The sequence below is a fragment of the Kogia breviceps genome, chromosome 10 (genome assembly GCF_026419965.1).
Source record: "Kogia breviceps isolate mKogBre1 chromosome 10, mKogBre1 haplotype 1, whole genome shotgun sequence".
NCBI classification, from domain to species: Eukaryota; Metazoa; Chordata; class Mammalia; order Artiodactyla; family Physeteridae; genus Kogia; species Kogia breviceps.
Genome location: NC_081319.1, coordinates 95,017,829 through 95,037,156, shown reverse-complemented (window position 1 = coordinate 95,037,156; position 19,328 = coordinate 95,017,829). Strand labels below are relative to the sequence as shown.

At 42.1% G+C, this 19,328-nt stretch overlaps 1 protein-coding gene across 4 annotated transcripts in view; it reads right to left on the bottom strand.

Moving 5' to 3' along the window:
* ATXN1 (ataxin 1) overlaps positions 1-19,328 on the bottom strand; it is a 402,319-nt gene that overhangs the window by 153,344 nt on the left and 229,647 nt on the right. The window lies entirely within an intron of this gene.

Below are 19,328 nucleotides of genomic sequence, written 5' to 3'. Positions count from 1 at the left end.
CAAATGAAGTTCACGATCAATTAGACTGATGGATATTTCACCAAAGACCATTCTCCAGTATGCTTTGCTTAAAAAGGAAATGCGGTAATTTTGCTCTTGTCCCAGGAGACAGCACGGTGCGGCCAAGCCTCTCCCCCACCCCCACCCCATCCCCACCCCAAGTTGAAGCCAATTCTGGGAGACTTCAGACGCAATCCCAGCTGAGATGCACACTTGCAACACAGCCTCAAAATAAGCTACTTGAGTTTGCTCTCTTGCAAAAAGGAGGGAGCTAGGGCTATCACCTTCTGCCATTTTCATACCTCACTGGGTGGTTGGGAAGACGAGTAAGATCACTCTGGCAAAGCACCCACAGTTCCCGAGAAGAAAGGCGCCACATAAACACAAAGGATTATTAGCAGTCAGAAGCCTGTTACTGAGCTTGGAGCCAGAATATAAAAGCCAGCTTTGGCAAGGCACCCGTAATCAACCATCCCATCCCTGAGGCACCCAAATGTCCAAATGCTTCTTCTTCCACCGAGGGGTCAAGGGAAGCAGAGGACTGGAAACAGAAGCATCTAGAATCTCAGGGAGAAGAAAAGTAAAGGCCTGGATCAGGAAGTGAAGAGGAAGAGGAGATGAAAACTGGTGAGAGAGGCACGTGCAGGAACATGATGATTAGGTCCACCCCCACCCCCCCTCGGACTGCTGTTCTGCAGCGTTGAGTGCACTGGACATTTGCAGGGCTGTGAAATTTTCCACTTGGCCATTTACCATTTCCACCCACCAAAGTGGCACATTGAGGCCCTGATGGAAAAGGACTGGGTGATTTTTGTTTGTTTGTTGCTTTTAAAGAAAAGACCTATTCATATCCTGATTAAGTTTACTCTCAATATCTCACTAATATTTTCCACACCTGGATTTCTTGATTTTTTTTTTTTTCCCCTCCTGTAAGACAGGGCCAGGAAAAACTTTTCCTGGGCCAATATTATCAAGGTATTTTGACTTGTGTACTTTTGAGGAGCATGCTTGAGGTATGGAAGCTTACAGGAGTGGCTTTGGGGATGACAAGAAACAGACCTTCCCAAATAGATCATCCACAAGTACCAGTCATGATTTTCTTTCAAAGTCATAAGCGTACATTGAACAAAATTGGGAATCCCAGAATTAGCACTGTGGGTATAGGAATATTTTCGATGGAAAAATGTGATCTCTTATCTCAAAAAGAAGCAAGAATGAATAATATCAAATCTTAGATTTGGAACTGGCAAAAAACTGACAAGTAGACCTCAAAATAAAGAATTTTTTTTAAATGCAGAGAAAAAAATTAGGACGAAAGGGAGAAAGGTGTCTGCTATTAATACAATTAACCATGACTTTTATAGTGAATCCAGTTTATAAAGTGCTTTTTTTAAAATCGAGGTATAACTGACATAAAACATATTAGTTTCAAGTGTACAAACTGCTTTCTTATTCATTCCTTCACTGGACACATTTTTACTTGGTGCTTACTATATCCACCAGGTTCTATGTTCATAATGGTGAACAAAAAAGACAAAGGACTGTGCCTTTAAGGAGCTCATGGCTGCAAGAGGAACAGATATTAAAGAATCAGAGTATACTATTTTTAATATTTGCATAACATCCGAAAAGCAGACAGGCATTAAGAAGGACAAATAAACACTGTGATTTGCAATCACCCCATATGGGGTAACGTCATTTAGAAGGAACGTCTTTCTTACACAAGTTAACACTTAAACAGGGAAGTAAAAGATGAGCGAGAGTTACCAGTCATCAAGTTTCCAGGCAGAGGAAACAGCCTCTGCATTATGTGTGAGCTGACTAGACCTGTACAATTAATCTGTTACTTCATCATTTTCCCCTGACTTTTTTTTTTTTTTTTCAGTCGGGTCTTCTTGATCAAGAAATGAGCAACAGATTTGTTCTCAAAACCTTGAAATAAGAAGTGATTCTTCTTTCCAACTACTGGGCCATCAGAGCAACAAACTAGTAATTTCTGCTAGAGGAACATTATTCAGTGCAGGCATTACACTTGATGTGACAGAAAAGGAAGACTCTGGCTTCCTAAGGCATCAAAAATAACCCCATCATCACAATGAAATAAAACAAAGCTTCCTCTTAAAACCCTCCCCTAAAAGGGCTAAAAACAGATATTACACGTAAACGTCTAAAAACAAAATAACAAAACAACAACAAAAAAACCCCACTTCTTAGTACCTTCTATTAGGTTCCAAATTTGCTGGCTTCCTCTTGACTATTAGGATGTTTTTTATTATTTCTCTCCTGGACTGAGATGGTATTTTTCCTCACTCTCTAGAGTGTCCTGTGCACCTTCTCTTTTGGTTCTTGGTTTGGTATCTGTTTGTCTACCCAGGTAAGCGGCCTGATACACAGAAATGAAAAGCGACGGAAATGTTGTGTTCAACTGAACTGTCTTCTTGCTTCCTACCATCCCAGAGCTGGTACAACTTAATTTTTCCACTAAGGAAAATCAGGAATTTGCTTTCTTCATCCCACAAAATGAAGGCATCCTCAGACAGGCTCATTCATGTTCTCCCGTGAATGGAGTAAGTTTGAAAGTCTGTTTGAAATGAATAAGCCAAACTTCTATTTGAGCCTGTTTTCATTTAAGACACCGGATAAAATGTAGTATCTCCTACATATCTGGTTCCTCCTATAACCCCAAATATGAACAATCCTCCAAGTTCAAAGTCGTGAAATCCAAACCCCCCACTTTGACTTAGGAGTTCTGACAAGCTTTAGCAAACTCAGGAAGAAAGAGCAAGAAGAAAAACTTTCTGAAGCCAAGTTGTCCGAAACCCTGCCATGAGACCTGGGAAATTATGCCAGGCTGACAGTTTCATCCTCCATCCAGAGATGAAAATGACACAATGCCAATTTCTCCTTCCCCTGACTGCCCGCAGCACTAACAGCCTTTACCGGGCATTCTGACCCAAGGTCCTTTTTCAATTCAGCACTGTTAAATAAATCCAGTGGAGTATAAAAGGACAAAGTAAGTCTTGAAAGGCTCCAAAAGTTTACAAGCTCCTTGATGAAAGAAACCTTGCCCTGCCCGTCTTCTGCCTGCAGCCTTCTGGTACTGTTGAGTAGAAGAGCCTGCACTTAAATTAAATGATCCATATCCCAATGCAGTTCTATGACTTAACCCTTATGCCAAAGGAAGCACTACTTACTCTACAGCTATAATTTAAGCCCTTCTCACTTTTCCGCCCTCCAGAGACTTTGAGGTCCTATATGCCTATCATCCAAATGAAAGTCCTGCATGAACTCGAGAATAATTAAGTTATAACTTACCCTTCTCTCTCCTGTTCTTCCAATCCATTATATTTTTGGTCACTAATGGCTTTTGAGCAGTTGCCATCTCCTTTCAAGATTTACAACTCCTCCCCCCATCACCAGGAGCCTTTATCCTTGATTCTCCTAGCTCTTCAAAAGCCACCATTAAGGGGCAACCCTGGTGGCGCAGTGGTTGAGAGTCCGCCTGCTGATGCAGGGGACGCGGGTTTGTGCCCCGGTCCGGGAAGATCCCACGTGCCGCGGAGCGGCTGGGCCCGTGAGCCGTGGCCACTGAGCCTGCGTGTCCAGAGCCTATGCTCCGCAACGGGAGAGGCCACGACAGTGAGAGGACCGCGTACCGCAAAAAAAAAAAAAAAAAAATCCACCATTAAGGAAACCCTCGTGGTAACCTGAACCGCCATCAAAAACACCTGGAAGTCTTGTGAAACCATGTTGCTGGGTCCCACCCCCAGAATTTCTGATCTAGGAGGTCTGAGGCGAGGCCGAAGAACTTGCACTTTTAACAGGCTCCCAGGTGACGCTGAGGCTTCTGGTCCAGGGACCACACTTTGGGAACCACTGCTCTAAATGTAAACTCTTTCTGTCAATTACATGGCCAGACAGAGGCTAAGGATCTTGAGTATATTTAATCACTTTAAGATGGGTACATTGGAATAAACACGTATCATTCTTTCCAAAGAAGTGACAAATGACCAAACAACCCGAAAAGCCCACACCACTTTATAATCTGGGAAAACTTTTTGTGGCTCTTAGTCTGTCTCCTACTGGCTCCAAGTCCTGTTGGGGTCAATTCTGCCCTCTGTCTCTCCTTCAATCTTTCCCCCCCACTACCAGAAACTTCTTCACAGCCTAAAACGTAATCTTTGCTATCCCTGAAAGATCTTCCCCAGACCCTAATACATTCCCAAATGGCTGTCACCGCTGCCCTGTTCACCATAAAACATGTTAAAGTGTAGTATAAATTCAACACTGTATTTCATCGGGTACCTCTTAAACCCTTAGAGTTTGATTTCAACACTTTTTTTTTTTTTAAAGTAAACTTCCTTCTCTTTTAAAGGTCAGGAATGGCTCCCTGTCTTCTAAATGCAGTGGCCTTTTCCCAACTGACTCTCCTATAATACTTGATAAGGTAGTTCCTTAAATTTTCTTTTTATCTAGTGAACTAGCATTTTTGCCTGGACAGCATCTTTCTGGAATAACCTCTCCCCCATTTTCTTTGTTATTTGGGCTGGGTTGACCTCATGCCTTGGGCCCAAAGATGGGCATATGCCAACTATTATATATAGGATGGATAAACAACAAGGTCCTACTGTACAGCACAGGGAACTATACTCAATATAGTATGATAAACTGTAATGGACAAGAATATAAAAAGAGCATGTATGTATAACTGAATAACTTTGCCATACAGCAGAAATCAACACAACAGAATGAATCAATTATACCTCAATAAAATTTTAAAAATAAATAAATAAAGATGGGCATATGATCTAGGCTTGGAGAATCAGAATACATATCCCTCTTGCCATGATGACAGGATGTAGGGATGGGCATGTAACCAAAGCCACACCAATCAAAGGCCTCTCTCAGACTGGCTGGAACTAAGAGGAATGAGATGCCCTCTCCATGGAAGCATGGTCTACTCAGAGCTATTTTTACCACCTTGTGAGGAAAGCCCCCATGAGGGTGAAGCTCTGCAGCAGGAAACAAGGCTGAAAGACAGAACGTCTGAGTCCTGATGACACTGAGGTCCCTTGGATCCAGCCATGCCAAAAGTTACATTCATTCCTGTATTTTTTAGTTACATTGTGATAGAGAAAATTCTAAAGTGGCTCCCAAGATCGCCCTGTCCCCTGGTGCCCACACACCCTCTCCCAGTTATTCAATCAAACACAATCTGGGCGCTGCTGCTGCTGCTGTGAAAGATTTTGCAGATAAAATTAACATCCCAAATCAACTGACCTTAAAACAGAAAGCCCAGCCTTGGTGGGCCTGACCTAATAAGGCGAGCCCTTCAAAGGGGCAAGCTCTTCCAGGAATGAGATTCAAAATATGAAAGAACAAATTTGGGGGTGGGAGGGGGGATGGCTCTCACCAGGAGCTGAGAGTGGTGCCTATCCCATAGCCAGCAAAAGAATAAGGGCCTCAGTCCTACAACCACAAGGAAGTAAATTCTGCCAATAACCGCAGGAGCTTGAAAAGGACAGCAAGCCCCAGATGAGAATGCAGTCCAGCTAACATCTTGATTTCAGCCTTAGGAAACCCTGAGTGGAGAATCCAGCTAAGCCATGGCTAGACTTCTGACCTATAGAAATGGTGGTTTTAAATCACTATGTTTAAGATAATCTGTTCTGCAGCAGTAGGTGATATAGTAAATTCTTTTTTGTTTGTTTGTTTAAATCACTCTGAGTTTTACTTGTCTCTTGCAACCCAAATGTCCCACTACTACTCTTGATTTCTGAAACAGCACTATTCTGATGTTCCTTACATCACTGAGTGCTACTCCTCTTTCTTTGCTTTTGTCCCTTCCTGTTATTCCTTCTAACCCTAGGATATATACTGTCCAAGGTGACATTCTCAACTCTCTTCTCCTATAATAATTTCCTTGTATTGCATATGATTCTTAAATCTGTATCCTGGCTTCTCCCCCAATAAGCTGCTGGTTATGTGCAGTATAAATAAATTATGCCTGTTTCAAAACTTCTATTTTTTTTCCCCCAAACCAGTCCTCCTTTTATTTCTGATTCATGCTCACGGCACAGTTGTCTTCTCCTCTTTTCTCCCGGAGTCTACCAGTTGTCAAGTCCCGTTAAGCATGCACTCTACACCCACACTGCCGTGCTGGCTCAGACTCTGTCCTCTCGCGGCAGCCTGCTAATGGTCTTCTTGCCTTCAATTCTCTCCCTGCAAACCTCTGAGCCATCCCTGTTGGATCCTAAAGTAGATTATACAACTTCTCCATGCCACACCTTCACAGGTTCCTCCAGCTTGCGGAACATCTCCTAAAATCTGATGTTTAAGACCTTTACCATCTAGCCCCAACATGCTTTTCCAACTTCATTTCCCACTTCTCCCCTTATGTGTGTTGTACCAGCCAAACCAAACTGAGCTCATCTCTTCATCTCCAAGAGCTCACATTTCTACTCTCTATGTAAAAATTCAAGCTCTGCCTACTAGGACCAGCTCAAGTCCAACCTTTTCCAATCACTCTTTCCTTCATCCTCCCGTGCTACAACTTTCTCAATCAGAAGTACTTTTTTTTTTCCCTTGGATGTGAACTCCTTTGGTTTTTATTCCTTTTCCCGAGGATACTAATCATTTTATTCCTTACCCTCAAACAGGCACCATTTCTCCAGACCGTAGTGAACTCTGCAAAGGCAGGGTCTGTGCCTGTCTTCTCTTTGTGAGTGCCATAGTGCTTCTGCAAAGGGTAACCCTTTGACGAATACCTGTTGATTAACTGACTGAGAATGTGGTATTTTCCTTTCTTCCCTCTGACGTGTCCTCAAAGTCTCCTTACTCTGTGAGCTCCTTGCTGGTGGCTTGGAGAAAAATCATGACATGAGCCAATATGAAAACTGCTCAGTCAACTGATGAAATGCTCTATAAGAGCCTACCCCCCACCCCCCAACTCAGGCCCAAAGCTGACTCTTCGTATTTTCCTTCTGAGGGAGAAAGGAGCGGCCGAGGTTGCTGCCAACTGTAGAGTTCAGAAATGCCTCCTCTGGATCAGCTCAGCCCAGCAGGTCCAGAGACTCTGTCTCTACGCTGCTCACAAGGGAGCATCCACAGCAACTGGGGGAAGGGGAGGTGCCCCAAACTCCCCTTTCCCAGGAACGGCAACACAGAACTTCCTGAAAGTATAAATGGCCAGTAAGACTTCAAGAGGAGCTAGAGGGAGCTGACCAGTGGGATGAAGCCCAAACCCAGGGTATCCTGAAGAATATGACGTGTTCATCACATCATGCCGTCCCTCTTCAATCAACAAATCAGTAATTTGTGTGATTTATCCATTGTAAGATCTTATTCCAAACTGGCAGTCCCTGAATATCTAGCATGCACTTGGGACATTTTCTACTGATATTCACTGGTTTGTGCTTAGGTAATGAAAACTAAAAGTAGCATCTGCCGAAAGAACACATAATCAGAGATGAACATGCTAGAAAAAAAAAAAAATCCCGATGATGAAACGTTAAAATAAAAATTAATTCATGTTGATCCATGCCACTGTTTCCTAGGATTAGCACAGCTCATCACAAAAGGGAAGGCTTTATCCACACACATATAGACACGGCAGGTGTCTGTATTTGTATGCTGGTTATATCTCCTTACTGCTATAAAGCAAAGTTTGCTAAGAAATACAGTTATGTACCCAGAGAAAAGTATGTCTGCATATCAAGAAGAAAAGGAAAAGAATAAACAAGATATACCTAATCTGCCTGAACAGCCACAGAATGGTATCTCCAGGAAATTAGGATTTTAAAGACCAAGATGGCTTGTGCTCCCTGTTGACAGTTTCTCCCTGGCCCTGTTTAATACCCTGCTTCCAAAGGGGGTTGCTAAAGCCCAACAGAAGGCACTGTGGCTCAGGAGACAGAACAATCTGGATCAAGATCAAGAAACTTAAGAGACCACACCTGCGGCTCTACATCCCGTGGGTTACAAGTCCCTTTCAGGCTGCCAGGAGCCATCACACACCTTCTCGTAGGAGGAGAGTTTTATTCATGCCTGCTGGAGAAGGTCAGTGATTAGTCTGGGTGTTGCAGAAGTGCCTGGTAAAAATGGGGACGGTGGGGACTGAGCCTGTGTTTCATGCCTTGATCGCTTATAAAGCGTTTAAAAATCATGAGCCGTGGGCTTCCCTGGTGGCGCAGCGGTTGAGAGTCCGCCTGCCGATGCAGGGGACGCGGGTTCGTGCCCCGGTCCGGGAAGATCCCACGTGCCGTGGAGCGGCTGGGCCCGTGAGCCGTGGCTGCTGAGCCTGCGCGTCCGGAGCCTGTGCTCCGCGACGGGAGAGGCCACAGCGGTGAGAGGCCCACGTACCGCAAAAAAATAAAAATCATGATCTGTTATGGTTCCTGAGTAGCCTCTGCGAGGAATCCCCTGGCTGTACATTTTTTTCTGTGTCTGCTCTATTTTTCTCTCCCTTTTATAACAAAATTAGTAAAAATCCTAAGAAAAAAATTTGAATATGTGCCTCTCATTCTCTTCTTGCCATAATATTAGTTGTATGATAGTATCCTCAAGTATTTTGTTTGGCCTGACTTCACGAAATACCAAATGGTAAGTCAAAGTATTACAAAATGACAAGACAGAATCCCCATACACTCTCCAGCCCAATGCTTTTGGACAGATACAGAATTCACCAAAGGTATTAAAAGTAGAACTTTGGAAGCATCCTATCAAAGTCATGACTTCCTTTTTACTTAATGAAATGTTTCTACGTAAAAGCATGGCTTCAACCGGACCCTCAACCATGCTTTAAAAGTTATAGCAAGGTTACGTGATTAAAGGCTATTCGAAGATCTTTTGAAAAAACAGAATTATTTCCCCAAATTCAAAATCAGCAACAGTTGAACTATCCAACTTTGCGTAATGTTTGGATCAACAGGATTTCCATAATTACCTTAAATCAACCTCATCTGTCTTCTTTTTGTACGTTTTATTAAATTGAAAGCCAAAAAATATAATGACTCTGTATTTTATCCTTTTTTTCATACTATTCCAGGTCGCTGCCTCCTTGTTTAACTATCATAACTTTCTGATGCAATCAGAACAAAAGCATTAGAAGACAAAGGCACTATTTAAAACTTATCTTTTGGAGGAGGCTTAACAAAACTATTCTAGCTTAAAACGGAGATTTCAATGGTCTCAGCTGAGAAGCCCAAGGAACAGAAATGCCACTTGGCATTAAATCTAGGGATTACCTGTTGAAACACCAAAGGCAGGTAGACTTTGATGTGGGTTACTTGGTGCCGGGAAAGTACCAAGAAATACAATTATTCTTTTTTAATGAATATGGAGTTGAAGACTTGATACTATATTTGGAGCAAAGATTTGTTGCTGGAGGATGTGGGTAGCAGCACCAGGGCCCGGAGGCTGGGAGCAGGCATTTGCACACATACTTGCTTGAACCACATACAAGTAATGCTGTATAACAAAGTACCTCCTATTCCGTAATAGGGAAGAAACTCTGTATATTCTATTACAAGTTAATCACCAAAGGAATGTTGCCTATAAGCTTAAGTTACACATAATGGCCCATTCCTGGGAACCCTGCCTCCCAGGTAGTGAGCATTATGCTGAAGTACCTCCGTTTAACTCATGGGAAACATCCTCACCACCCCCACCTGTGAAGGACTGCAGGAAGGAAGAAATTAACACATCCAGAGGCTGACCAGAACCAGGAAATGGTTGACTTTACTCCCTCCCCTTTTAGTAGAAAAGAAGCCTGCGTTCTAACTCAGGCAAGATGGTTCTTTGGGACACCCGTCCACCATCTGCCTGGTCTGCAGGCTCTCTGAATAAGGTTGCTATTCGTGGCCTCAACAACTTGTCTCTCAATTTATTGGCCTGTCCTGCAGCAAGCCGAAGGAGCTTGGACTCAGTAACAATGCCACTTGCGACAACGTTTTAAGGTCAACTAAAGCGCACTATCAACTAGCACGGGACCCCAGCAAGACACAGCCACAGTTGGCCGGCAGAGTCCTGAAACTCAATTAAAATACCTGATCACATTTCATTAAAAATCACAAGGAAATTCCTTACATAATGAGGATCTTAAAAGTTTCCTACATCACTTTAAAAATAAACTTAAAACTCTTTAGAATTAGCAACACCTGTTTGTCACATGCCTCTGGAACCCACATGGTAGGGAACGGCGCACCCCCACTCCTACTTGAAGAATGAGTAACAGACTTTCTCTCCACCATCTCCCTCTTCCAGGTTTAGGGGGTTTATCCTAATATCATGGCTCAGGGGATTCTCACACTTAGAACTCCGCGCATATCAAAAGAGGAGAAAAATCTCACTCCTTAATTGTTTTGTCGAATAAGCTCTCCAAAGTTCATTTTTGTTACCTTTTTCAGGCAAAATAAGAGGCCTTTTACAAAAATTCTATTGCTAAAACAATGGAATTCTCCTGGGAATGACTTCGTTATGGAAATGAAGTGACAGCTTCTTTTATCTAGCCAGGCAGAAAGTCTGCATTTATAAAAGGCATTCAGAGCACTCAAGTGCTGTGCGTGGGAGGACAGAAAATGCTATTTTTAATTCAGATCTCAGCATTCCTCCCATACAGGTCTTTCAGTATAATCATACTAATACTGATCTAAAAGGAAAAAAAGATTCCCATTTCTGCTGACCCCAGCAGAAAAAAAGGGGGTGGAAAGCAAGAAATTAAACGAATGTTGACTACAGCTTCCTTCCACTTTAAGACCACTCTGCAGGCTCAGAGATCAACCTCCAAGGCTATCAAGAGCTGACTATTATCCAGAATGAAAGGGACTTAAGCTCTGTAACAGCCTTACGTCTTCTCATACAAATTTACATTTTCGTACCGTGTGACTTCCACTGTACTGAGCTTGCAGGAGTCACCTGGGCCTGCCAGGAGAGGCTATGCGGCTTCTCCCATCTGTCCCCGAGGGTTTACATTCCGCGGTGATGCTCTGATGGAGGGGTCCATTGAAACCCAATTTCAAATCTTAGAAACTGGAAGCCCTCTTGGGTAAAGCGGGAGGCACCTGAGCTGCTGCGTGGGCAGATGCAGAACTTTCCGGCTCAGGTGTAGAATCTGCAGAGGGACCTTTTACATGGCTGCCATGTTCCCCTGGCTCTGCTGGGGAACCAAAGCCCGAGGAGGAGTGATGAATGCGGTGCTGGTAAGAAGTGAAGACCAGTGTAGATGACTCTCTGCAGAAGCTGACATTGGAGGGGAAAAAGCAGAGGACGAGAGTGGAATCACATAGGATAAATGATAGAACAAGATCCTTTAGTAATGGCTAAGGGGTTGGTTTAAGACCCAAAGTGAAAAACTGAAGAACAGATGGGGTCAGAGAGAGTTTTTAATTGAGGTAAAATTCACATAACATAACATTCACCATTTAAATCATTTTTAAAGTGTACAATTCAGTGGTTTTTATTACACGCACAATGTTGTACAACCATCACCATTATCTAATTCCAGAAGATTTTCATCATCCCCCAAAGAAACCCCATACCCATCAGTCACTGCCCATTCCCTCCTCCTTCCAGCCCCTGGCAACCACTGATCTACTTTCTGTGTCTATGGATTTGCCTATCCTGGATGTTGCATCTAAACGGAATCACACAGTAACATGGCCTGTTGCGTCTGGCTCCTTTCACTGAGCATAACATTTTCAGGATCAGTACTTCATTCCTTTTTTGGCTGAATACTGGCTGCACTGCACGTATATACCATAGTTTGTTTATCCATTCAGCAGTTGATGGACATTTGGTTGGTTTCCACTTTCTGGCCATTATGAAGAATGCTGCTATGAACATTCTTGTAGATGTTTTTGTTTGAATGACTGTCTTCAATGCTCTTGGGTATATACCTAGGAGTGGAACTGCTGGGTCATGGCAGTTCTGTGTTTAACCTTTGGAGGAAATGCCAAACTCTTTTCCACGGTGGCTACACAATCTTAAAGCAATTTACGAGGGTTCCAATTTCTCCATATCCTTGCCAATATTTGATAGCTTCCTAACTTTTTATTATGGCCACCCTGATGGACATAATGTGGTATCTCACTGTGGTTTTGCTTTGCATTTCCCTAACCACTAAAGATCTTGAGCAGCTTTTCAACGTGCTTATTGATCATTTGTACATCTTTTTTGGAGAAATGTCTATTCAAGTCCTTCGTCCATTTAAAAATTGAGTAGCATTTAAAAATTGAGTTGTCTTTTGGTTGTGCAGTTCTAAGAGGTCTTTACATATTCCAGAAACTAGACTCTTATCAGATACATGATTTGCAAATACTTTCTCCCATTTGTGGGTTGTCTTTTGACTTTCTTGACAGTGCCCTTTGATTCACAAGTTTTTTTTTTTTTTATTTTGATGAAGTCCAATTTACTTTCTAATGTTACTTGTGCTTTTAGCATTATATCTAAGAGTCCACTGTCAAATCCAATGTCATGAAGATCTATTCCTATGTTTTATTCTAACAGTTATATAGTTTAAATGGATTAACAACCTAAATGGAAGAGCTAATTTTTTGCATATGGTGTGAAGGGTCTAACTTCATTCTTTTGCATGTGTCCCATGTGTCTTTTCCAGCTGTCCCAGCACCACTTGTTGAATAGAGGTCACAGAGAATTGAATATGGAGTGATTTTAGTTCATTCTTTTTTAAAGAGTTTTTTTTTTCTTCCAAAAATATATATCATTTTGCAAATTTACTTAACTGACTTTTGGTTACAATGAATACAAGTGAATAAACTTGTTTTCCTCATCCCACATTTTGAGAATGTAGCAAGTTTTCAAGAACCTTGGCTCACCAGGGCCATAATCCTGAGCTTTAGGGGAAGTCAACAAGCTCTTGGTGGTGCTTTTGCAAGGACTAATTTCCAAAAGCAACAAATAGCTTGAAATTGCTGGGGTTTCCATTATTTTCATTCCATTTGTTGCCATGTTTCTTCTGCTCTAGTGAGCTGCTCCTGTCCTCAGCTTTCTAGAGACCTCTGTTCTTGTTCCCACCCCAATACCTGCTTATTAATATTGGCTCTTGGCAGAGAATTTAGTAATCTAACTCACAGTAAATCAGGTATAATATTCTTCTAGCATGATGTTTAAGGCCTTGTTTTGTTTAAGCAAAAAGAATAAAGTATAGGTTGTACAATTCTAAGTATCATCCAGTCAGCCAGTAGAAGAACTGGAGACTTTCAAATCCCTCTAAATCATTTCTCAAACTTGGCTGCACAATGAGATCACCTGGGAAGCTCTAAAAATACTGCTGCCTGGGATCCACCAGCAGAACTCCTCACTTAATTGGTCTGGGGTGCAGTCCAGGCAACAGGATTGTGATGTGCAGGTGAGGGAGAGCCAGCGCCCTGCAGTCAGGCATCTGAGGTTGCTTACTCCTCTAGGTCTCAAAGTCAGCTCTTCCTACCACTGCTTGCAGGCAGTTAGGGATGTACACTCATCCATTTTTTTTTAAGTTTTATAATTTCAGAAATTATAAAATTATAGTATAATTTAAAACTAACAAAAACAGTTCTCTAAGGGCTTCCCTGGTGGCGCAGTGGTTGAGAGTCCTCCTGCCGATACAGGGGACGCGGGTTCGTGCCCCGGTCCGGGAGGATCCCACATGCGGCGGAGCGGCTGGGCCCGTGAGCCATGGCCGCTGAGCCTGCGCGCCCGGAGCCTGTGCTCCGCAATGGGAGAGGCCACAACAGCCCAGATCACAGCATTTTGAAGTGGCAGGGAAGGGATTTTCAGTGCAATTCTTCCAACCCCAAAGTCTATCATTTATGCTGTCTCTCTCAGTAATTTTAAAGGGGCCAAAAGTTATGAATGTGGTCCTATAATTTGGTACTGGGGCCCATGGGGGAAACAGCAACTGTACATCTTCCGTCCAGCACCCATTTTGCAAGACGGGGCTGGGGAATACATACAGGAAAGAATGGTGGGCACTGTCCCTGCTATTTACTGTTCTTTCTCTCTGTTGCATGTACGTGGGTGTGTGAATGAGCGTGTGTGTGTGTCTCCATACAACGGAAGTGGGCCTCAGGGGTACACCCGAATTCAGGAACGTATGACAAGACTCCAAAACTGCAGCTGGGTAAGGTTTTCAGAGATGGTGGGACAACAGTAATTCTCTCCACTATGGGATAAGACTGGCAACAGGCCATGAAACACCTTTATTGTGGTACAAAAACGAACACAGAGGAAACTAACGCTTCGTTCACTTGTGAATTTAGTCTCATGCCTAAATATGATTACAAAGCTCAATCAGTGGGAAACAGAAAGACCCAAGGATATCAGGCAAAAACGCCCATACTTAAATATTCATATTCTTAGAGAAGACACAACATCTACATGATATCATCCTGCCTGTCAAAGCATGGGACACATTCACAAGCCTTTCCACCATAGCAGAAAAGTAGAAAAAAGAATTGATAAAACCTATTGGTTATGGCAGGAGAAGCTGGGAAGTGAATTTCAAGTCACTTTTCCCTCCTCTTTCTAATTGTTGCACTCAAACAAATGTGTGGGTCCATGCATGAATGTGTGTGCAGCTACACACATTCACACACATACCAGGCCTGTAGGAAAACAGATTTCAGTCCGGTCGTTTTGCATAGATCTGAAAGACTAGGGGCAGGGGGCTGCAATGCTTTAATTCTGTACATGCGTATTACTATGTAAGGAAACTGGGAGAATTTCTATACAACAGATTGGGAACTGGAAAGGAGGAAGAATTTGCTGAAGGTTTTCTTAGGCCAGTGTCAGAAGTTGCTCTGATGAGAAAAGTTTTCACAAGTGGGAGTTGTAGCTGCTTGTCTCTTAATTGTAGCGAATCTGTCAACTTCCTTTCCAGTGTATCAAGACTTTACTCTTCAAAATCACTCTCTGTGTGCCCTGAATTGCTATACTTTTAAGCTAACTACTTCTCAAAGTGCTGTTTAAAAACTGACATCTTCAACCGTATCCCAGGCTTCGAATATGTCTAAATTTGCACAGTCTCATTGGCTCTTACGAGAGTGCTACTTTAAAAAAATACACTTGACAGCCAATCTCTTGAAAATGACTTGTGCAGAAATTGTGTTCAAATTACTTTTTATCAAGAGATTTAAGAGAAAATGTGGTTTTCTTTGTAATAGGCTAAAAATAATGATATCCTTTATCTTCCACTGAACATGTACATATGTTGTATAAGCTGTTGCATTTAAACAAATTGAAAAACAGTAGGATTCTGGCTTTCGTCCAGAAAGAAACAAAACTTGCCCAGAATATCATTGTAAGCATTAAAAAATACAATTAACTATTATTTTCCACCAAGTTCAATCCCACATACAGAATCAGACTGTCAACCAGGTCCAGGGCATCAAACTATAAAAGCTAATGTCTCAACAACAGACAGGAAACTCAAAAAAAAAAAAAAAAGATTGCAGTACAATTTTACATAAGGAAAAAGAATGAGAAGAAAGTGAGTTTATATTTCTACAAATTCCTTTTGAGTTACTGGGCAATATGTTATTTAAATTCACCCTTATGGCAACAGTACACAAGTCATATCCCTAAAATATTCCCATGGAACATTTTATTGAATATTTATCATGTGCAAAGTGCTGCTAGGTGAGGTTCAGAAATGGAGAAAACATGTTCATCTCTCTGAATATTGCTTTTTAAAACATAAAATAATTGTTACCAACTCTAATAATTTTTGGTGATTCTTCATCACCAGTGATTTTCAAATGTGTTTTTTTTTTAAGTCAATGAAATCTTATATATCAATGGAAACCTAATACATAAAATAAATAGAACAGACTATTCACATTGACCTATTGGTTTCTCCACCTGCTACCTGCCCCGCATCACCACCAAGGACTTCTGGAGGCGTCTGGGAGGCTTTGAGAAATCCTTAGGCCACTGGTCTGGGGAGTCTGAAGTCCTTAACACGGCATATGGGACCCTCTGCACCTTCACTCCTTTATTTCACAGCCTTAAGAGCTCACCACTCCACCAGCCACATGACACATCGTCAAGTCATCAATAATGGAGTGTCAACTGTTCACTGCATGCATTGTGCACCACCTGTTTGTTCCCCATGCTTTGTCCAAGCTGTCCCTCAGCACGTGAGCCCTTCACGTCCTTCACCTACATGACAAGTGCCAAGACACCACAGCTCTGCATAGCTGGATGCTGTCTTAACTCCGTATATACATTCACTTTTGCCTCGCCATGATGGGTGGTAGTTATTGTTCATGTGGCATTCATGTATGCTAACTGGTAAATAAGTCAAAGACAGAGTATATTGTATTTTCAACTGTACAATACCATTTAGCACAGGTCTTAGCACATAGTTGGGGCTTAATAAATGTTTGTTGAGTGAATGAATGAAGATGGATAAATGGATGCATGAGTGACATGGGTTGAACCATTTTCATCCGACCCATGGAAAACGTTTATAGAAGTATACAGAGACATATATAGGTACACACTTTGAAAAATTACGGCAAAATACACAGAGCATAAATTGTACCATCCTAACCTTTTTTAAGTGTACAGTTCAGTGGCATTAAGTACATTTACACTGTGTGTGATCACCACCATCTCCAGACTCTTCAGTTTGCAAAACTGAAATTCTGTACATAAATATATTTTTAAAAAATTCTTAATAATGAAGTTTAATGATCTAGGGCTTGGAATACCCAGCTTCTTCACTTCCCCTTTGCCCCACCTGCTGTATATCTCACACCTTTTCGTCCACACTTGGGACCTCCATTAGTGAGAAATGTGGTCAAGACATATGATCAGTGAAACTCCTAGCTACCAGATTAGCTACTAGCTAGCAGTTTAGGTTGCTAGAAAGGAGTTTTCCGGATTTTTCTCTTAAGCCCTCACTGATCCCTATTAACAGGAACTGTTAGGAGTCAGCTTTCACCCCAGGACTGTTTGGGGCTCCATGGAATGCATGCCTTTAAGAAACAGATGCATGTGTGTCAAAGAGCCTATATCTAATACACACAGCTGATATGTGATTATCCATATGATTTTATGTTCCATATTTTAACATTTCTGAACTTAGGACTGGTTTTATATATCATGAGCACATAAAAAAAGTGATAGCATGGCTTTCATTTCCCCAGGAAACTAATCGTTAAATCTATGGAGCATCTTATCATCAGTGGATCAGAGAAATTAGAGAAAGCGGTACATATTTTGTATTTGTACAGTTAGATTTCTAATTTAAAATGTTTGCATCTCATGATCACATTTTTGATCTTACACTTAGAGGATGATGAAGCAAAGTAAAGTAGAAGGACTTAAAAAGAGTGACAAGTCATTCTGGTGGCTGGTAGAGGCTAGCAGGTGACCCGGATGCTAGGCTGGGATCCCATGCTAACTGCTGCCCCCTAAAAGTCTCCACTGCTCCAGCCTCAGGTTCACCGTGTGTAAACTACACAGGGCAAATTAACATTCAAAGAAGGTTAAGCTATTCCTGACCTCCTTCCTGCACCAACATTCAATACCTCTCTGACTTTGTCAAGAGTCGTCAAGGGGAAGCGCTGAGACACCACCCACTCTGCACGGCTGGCTGGGGCCAGTTGAGGGGAAGAGCCCACCTCTTCCTATGTTCAGCTCCCCTGCTTCCACTTTTGTAGCTCTCGTTCTATTTTCCAACTTGGATCACAGTTACTACCTTACACATCATATCAGCTAACGACGTACACCCTCTGGGGAGCCTAGATCACTGAGCAAGGGGCCAAAACTCAGCCAGACACAATCTAAAGTTCTCCCTCTCAGCTGTGATCAGCTTGGATACCTAGATACACACGAGGTGGGCAACTGGCCCTGACTGAAAGAAAGCAACAAGCACATGGCAAAGCCACATGCCAACCTTGACTCATCAGTACGCCTACCATGTATCAAGTTCAACCAGCCAGCACCAATACCACCAGATTTTGTTTTGACCAAGAAATAAGTAAACAGCATAGAGAAAAGGTCCCTATCAGGTGTGCCTAGGATGCTGGTATCAGTCCTGTTTTTGAGTTTCTATCATTAGGGTAGGCTGGACATCCCAAATCTTCAAGTTAATAAGGTAAGGAACACCTGTGGGCGTCACAGGAAGGAATAAGGGCACCAGCAGCCTACTAAAATAGGAAGTTAGACACAGCAATGAGATCTGGAGATTTCCCCTTGCAAAAAAAAAAAGGAGAGATGGTGGCATTTCATATGAACACAAGCCAGATTTGCTGAAAAAGCAGCCTTTGTTCCTTAACAAAACTGCAGCTGACTGTCTACCGAGTATTTAAATTTCCTGAAATATTGTACTATAACCAACCCGCGTGCATTGTCACGAAGCCCTCATTCCAAAAACACGGTCAGGGAGAAAGCAAATTAAGGTCTCGGTGATAACTTCAGATGAGTGAGAACAAACTGCTATGCTTCTATCTTTTAGACGTTTAAGGAATTTTATTGTTACTTCACTTGCCAGACTAAGTGAATTATAAAAATCTCTGCTTTCTCATAAAAGCCTCCACAGACCCAGGCACTGTGAATGATGTCACAATGAGCAGTGCACTATCCCTTTTCCTCCCGGAAGAAATCATCCTTTTCCTGATTCTCCTTTTCGCTTCATCTGCGGAACAGTGCCTACTCCAGGCTGAGAGCCTCGTGGTTTGGGCAAGGAACTGACTGAAAAATCTTGGCATCAGGGTTTATTATAAACTGAGTTACACAGGAATGGAAGACCATTGGAAGCCCTGGAAAAAGGAGAACTATTACCAGGGCAACAGAGAGGTTGGACCTTTTAGCTGGTGATTTGTTTTCATTTGTTCACACGCTGTGATTCATCCTTTGGGTGACAGCAAGCAGGCTGTATCATTTTCAAGTTCATCATTTTATTAAGAACCGAATCCAATGAAGAAGGAAAATGGTCATTTGGAGGTTCTAATGATTTTTCTCTAGTATCGTCTTATTTAATACTTTTATATGAGCAAAGCTGATGCTTGCCCTCCCCCTCCCCCTTTTTTAATTTCCAGAAAATAAGACATTTTCTGTAGGTCAGGTCACCAAGCAGTAGTTTAGAAAAGGACAATTTTAGCTTTAATTCTTCTCCTCACTTCTTATTTAATGGTAGCAAACCATTGAGATTCTCTGGAAAACAAAGAACCCATTTGTATGCCGAGTTCAAGAATTCTGATGTCTTGTTCAGAAGTGTTAGGAGGATTGATGAGTTTACAGTTGGTAAATCACTTTGCAATTCCCAGGTCAAATGAATTGAACAATATCAGTGTTTGTTTTAGGGAAGTCCAAGTGATGAGCTC